The 6000-nt window shown below is 49.9% G+C and overlaps 1 pseudogene; it reads left to right on the plus strand.

Moving 5' to 3' along the window:
- The window catches only part of LOC147119363 (uncharacterized), a 36272-nt pseudogene extending 30520 nt beyond the window's left edge, over positions 1–5752 (plus strand).
- The last annotated feature ends 248 nt before the right edge of the window (positions 5753–6000 follow it).

Consider the following 6000-nt stretch of genomic DNA (forward strand, 5'->3'; position numbering starts at 1 on the left):
CAGGTTGGATGACTGAGTGAATCCCTTCCCACACACGGAGCAGGTGAACAGCCTCTCCCCGGTGTGTGGACTCGTTGGTGTTTCAGCAGGCTGGATGAACAAGCGAATCCCTCTCCACACACGGAGCAGGTGAACGGCCTCTCCCCAGTGTGAAGTCGCTGGTGTGTCAGCAGGTTGGATGATTTAATGAATCCATTTCCACACATGGAGCAGGTGAATGGTCTCTCCCCAGTGTGAGTGCGCTGGTGTACAATGAGATTGGATGAATACCTGAACCTCTTCCCACAGTGAGAGCAACTGAATGGTTTATCGTCAGTGTGACCTCGCTGGCGTTGAATCAGTTCCTCAGAGCTTTTAAAGCAGTTCACACAGTCGGAGCATTTAAAAGGTCTCTCGTCAGTGTGAACTCGCTGGTGTCTCAGAAGGTGGGCTGAATTAGTGAATCCCTTCCCACACACGGAGCAGTTGAACGGTCCCTTCCCACACACGGAGCAGTTGAACGGTCTCTCCCCAGTGTGAACTCGCTGGTGAGTCAGCAGGTTGGATGACTGAGTGAATCCCTTCCCACACATGGAGCAGGTGAACGGCCTCTCCCCAGTTTGACTGTAGCGATGAGTTTCCAGCTGGGATGTGGAAATGAATCCCTTCCCACACACGGAGCAGGTAAACGGCCTATCCCCGGTGTGACTGCGTTGATGAGTTTCCAGCTCAAACAGGTAATTGAATCCCTTCCCACAGTCCCCACATTTCCACGGTTTCTCCGTGGTGCGGGTGTCTCTCCAGGTTGGACGATCGGTTTAAGCCTCATCCACACACAGAACACGTGTACGGTTTCTCCTCGCTGTGAACGGTGCGATGTTTTTTCAGGCAGTGTAACTGGTTAAAGCTCTTTCCACAGTCAGTGCACGGGAACACTCTCACTTGGGTGTGTGGGGCTCGGTGATTTTCCAGTCACACTGATGTTGGGGTGCTGTTTGGTTTGAGTTTCCTTTCTGTAAACCCTCCCCTTCTAATACCCTGTAAAAGGAATTTACAAAAGCCATCACTGTAAGTACAGGATAGAAATTCAGAACAGACAATTCTAGTTTCTATGGAACATTCTTTCCTCTCTTTTTCCCCAAAGCTGTAAATCCCCATCCCACACACTCTTCCCTCCTCCCTGTGCTGAAATCCAAACCCATCGCACCATCGCCAACATTTTTCCTTTCAATCGACTTTTCTTCCTCCCCCTGAAGGTGTTGACTCTGATGGGTTCAGTTCTACACTCATGAGCGACTGGAAGCCAGCACCCTGCGGGGCCCGGACTCTGTCATAAAATAATGGCTTCAGAAGAGAAATTGAAGAAACTATTTAAAAGAAGGTGTGGTGGTGAAATGTTGGGCGGATGCTCAGCATCACACACATTGTGTAAGATTAACATTCCACATGTCTGAACCTTTCATTCCGTCCCTGATTTGGGCATCTCTTGAGCTGGCACTTCTTGTCCCATTATACCGAGTTGGTGCAACAGGAGAGCCCGGGATCAGGGGGATATTGGACAGGAAGCACACAGCACGGACATTACACTGCAGGTGGGATATGTGAGAGTGTTACAGTGAGGGCTTCGGGCACTTTATTAAACACACACAGCAGAAGCACATTAATCTGATGGGAGATCACTGACACACGAGCAGCCAGCGGTGTGGAGCCTCCTGAGAGTCCGGCCCCTTTCCAGCCAGTATTTACAGGAGCTGGGGCACAGAAAGAGTCTCATTAAAATCACTGATATATTTGATCACACAAACCAATCCCCAAAAAATGCTGAATGATTTCCCCCTGACCAGTCTCCATTTCTCCTCCATTTACAGATGCTCCCTGACCAGTCTCCATTTCTCCTCCATTTACAGATGCTCCCTGACCAGTCTCCATTTCTCCTCCATTTACAGACGCTCCCTGACCAGTCACCATTTCTCCTCCATTTACAGACGCTCCCTGACCAGTCTCCATTTCTCCTCCATTTACAGACGCTCCCTGACCAGTCACCATTTCTCCTCCATTTACAGACGCTCCCTGACTCACTTCCTGTCTGTCCCGGAGTTTGGCGCTTTGTTGAGATTCGGGCCGGAGCGAAATGGGAACCCGCGGGTGGAGGCGGATAATGTTCACTGCTCTTATAATCGGGCCTAGGGCCGCACTCGGGGTGTGTGAAGCCCGCGTCCCCCCGGGGTTTATTAACCCGCCTCCCTCTGACCTGCTGCAGCCTCGCCACCCGCGCATGCTCAGCTCACACTGCCCAACAATCAGCCTCTCCTGCGCATGCTCAGCTCACCTTCTGTTGTTCCAGTTAAAAGGTCAAGCCCCGCTCCTCACACACTCCGATTGGTTGGAGGACCCACCGCCCGCTCCGTCCTCTGGCCCCGCCCCGCTCTTCCTATTGGTGCGGAGCTCCCATCAATCACCCGGGCAGTGTGAGCTGAGCTTGCGCGGACCTTGGCAGCAGCCGCTGACACATCAGGTGAGAGAGCTCAGGGAGCGGGTTAATGAACCCCGGGGGGACGCGGGCTGCTCACACCCCGAGCTCAGGGAGCGGGTTCATGAACCCCGGGGGAGGCTGCGAGATTCTCAGCAGCTCAGCTCTGCTCAGTGCTGTGTGAACGGGCTGCTCCACACCCCGGCTGCTCACGGGGAATGCCAGTGCAGAAGGCCCAGTGCAGAAGGCCCAGGGTGGAAGACCCAGAGGAGAGTGCCCTAGGCGAGAGGCCCAGCATGGAGGACCCCAGGCGGGGGGTCTAGGGCGGAGTGGCTGGTCGCCAGAAGCGGAGTCGGGAGATGCTGTGGGTGAGCATGCTGCACAGTTTCTAAAGTTGAACAACGGTCTCCGGCCCGAATGAGTTCTAGCGGCCCCGCCTGTGCTCCATCTGGTGGCAGCTGTGAGGCTTTTTCTCGGTGGTGGGATCGGGTTTGTGCGCCGCCATTTGGTGGAGGAAAGACAGACTGTTCCTATCTATAGTATGGTGCTTGAACAGCCATAAGATGGGAAAACAGAATGGGATAAAAGGAAAAAAGGGAAAAAAAAGACAAAACAAGGTATATCAGCAAGGAATAATGAATGTCATGATGGCTGGGTCCTGTGAGTGATAACAGCAAGAAGAAGGGAATTTGAGTAGTCGTTTTCTTCTTTTACGGGATTTGAGAAAGTGGTTGGCTTCTTTTCTGTGGAAAGGTTGAAGACTGTGGATAAGGATTATGACATTATATGGTTGGATAACATCAAGTGAAGACGAGAAGTTATTAGAGTGCCAATAGGACTGGCATTGAACTGGTATTACTTGTTTTTGAAGAAGTTTCGGGTTCTGGTTAAAAGTAGTTTACTTGAAGTCTTAAGTGATTTTTTGAAATGTTTGTGGGATTTTGTATGTTGTGGTGTTATTTAGTGTTAAAGCCTTCCTTAATCGAACGAACACTCTAGTGAACGCACGCATGCGGATACAAATATATGCACGCACGCACGCATATACAATGGAAGTTACGTTCGACCGAATGAAGGGCCCGCTCTCCAGGAGGGGGGTCGCTCGGTGAGCGTGGGGCCTGCCGGACGGATGAACAAACGCACACATGCACACAGGTAGACAAATGATACGCACGCTTACACAATGGAACTTACGTTCGACTGAATGAAGGGCCCTCGCTCCCCAGGTGAAAGTCGGCTTGGTGAGTGCGAAGCCTGCCAGGTGGATGAACGAACACATAGGCATGCACGCAGATAGAAACGGCACACATGTACGCAGTCATGCACATGGAACATAATTATGCTTGAGCGAATGAACGGACGAATGGAGGAATGAATGACTGAATGATTGAACAATGCCAGTTGGACTGGCGTGTACGGATTCTTGGTTTATTAAATAGTTGCAGTTTGTACTGTAAACATTATTGATTTACCTGTAAAATTTATTGTTGTATTTATATTGTTGACCATAATTGGTCAGTGAATGTAATGGATTTACTATGTAACTGTTGAGTTGTATAAGTACTGTTGCACTTGAATGTTAAAATTTTTAAAAAAGGACAGCAGGTTATACCAAGCAAAAATGAAGAGTTACTAGATTGCAGTAGGACTGGTATGTATTGTTCTTTACTATGGGTACCTGTATTGTTGACATTGGTTTTGTCTGGAAAAATTTATTATTGTATTTGTACTGTTAATCCTAAAGCTGTTTCTTCTAAGGCTTAGCCTTATTGTGGTTAATGAATGTAATGGATTTATCATGTAATTGATGAATTGTAACAAGTACTACCAGATTTAAATAAAAGATTAATGAACCCCAGGGGGAAGCGGGCTGCTCACACCCTGAGTGAGGCCCCAGGCCCCATTATTAAAACACTCAACATTATCTGCTTCACAAACACCCGGGGTGGGCCTCAGGCCCCGAACAAGAGCCTCCGGGCCGGGCGTTTGCCCTGAGCGGGGCGGCAGCTGCGGGGCTTTCTCCCGGTGACAGGCCCGGGGTAACAGCCGCCATCTTGAGAGGCTCAGGGTGGGGCAGCAGGGCGCATGCGCGGCCCCCTTGGCCAGGAACCAGGAGGAGAGAATCTTGTCAATTTCTATCCTGGACTCCCAGTGATGGCTTTTGTAAACTCCTTTTACAGGCTGTGAGAAGGGCAGCATTTACAGGCCGCAAACTCAAACCAAACATCACATCAAGATCTGACCGAGTCACTCCATTCATCAGGACCTGAATATCATCGGCCTTTGAATGTGGAAGGAGAAATGTTTGTCTGTTCTGTCTCTGGGAAAAGATTTCAAACATCAGTGTAACTGGAAAAGCACTGAGACACACACACCCGAGTGAGAGTGTTCCAGTGCACTGACTGTGGAAAGAGCTTTAACTAGTTACACAGCCTGAAAAAACATCGCACCATTCACAGCAGGGAGAAACCGTACATGTGTTCTGTGTGTGGATGAAGCTTCAACTGATCATCCAACCTGGAGAGACACAAGGACACCCGCACCACGGAGAAACCGTGGAAATGTGGGGACTGTGGTCAGCGATTCAATTACCCTTCCCAACTGAAAATTCATCAACGCAGTCACACCGGGGAGAGGCCATTCACTTGTTCCGTATGTGGGAAGGGATTCACTCGCTCGTCCATTCTCCAGAAATATCAGCGAGTTCACACTGATGAGAGACCATTCAGCTGCACTCGCTGTGGGAAGAGATTCAAGCAGTCATCCAACCTCATTCTACACCAGCGAGTTCGCACTGGGGAGAGCCCGTTCACCTGCACCGTGTGGGGGGAGGGCTTCAGTCGGTCATCCCACTTGCTGACGCACCAGCAAGTTCACACCGGAGAGAGGTCTTTCACCTGCTCCATGTGTGAGAAGGGATTCGCTCATTCTTCTGAGCTTCTGACACACCAGTGAGTTCACACTGGGGAGAGGCCATTCACCTGCTCTGTGTGTGGGAAGGGATTCACTCGGTCATCCCACCTGCTGACACACCAGCAAATTCACACTGGGGAGAGGCCGTTCACCTGCTCCGTGTGTGAGAAGGGATTTGATTGTTCATCCAACCTGCTGACACACCAGCGAATTCACACTGGGGAGAGGCCGTTCACCTGCTCCTTTTATGGGAAGGGATTTAATCATTCATCCAACCTGCTGACACACCAGCGAGTTCACACTGGGGAGAGGCCATTCACCTGCTCCGTGTGTGAGAAGGGATTCAGTCTATCATGCAACCTGCTGAAACATAAGCGAGTTCACAAGTGACTACAAGGGTTGGATTCTGCTGTTGTTGGTGCTGTTAATCACACCCAGGACTGAACCATGTTCATTCTGACAGTTGGGGTTTGTTTCTGCTGATGTTAAAAACCCCTATAACTGGGATGAAGTTTAATATTCAGGATATATAGTTGATTGACTTGTCGGGGCTGCAGTGTTCATTTAAGAACCGCTGTCTGATCTTTCCCCTTAATTTATGATCCTTGAATTAAGTTGAGCAAAAAGAATATGATCAC

Source organism: Somniosus microcephalus, chromosome 4 (genome assembly GCF_052327205.1).
Source record: "Somniosus microcephalus isolate GS21.2 chromosome 4, FLI_Smic_1.0, whole genome shotgun sequence".
NCBI classification, from domain to species: Eukaryota; Metazoa; Chordata; class Chondrichthyes; order Squaliformes; family Somniosidae; genus Somniosus; species Somniosus microcephalus.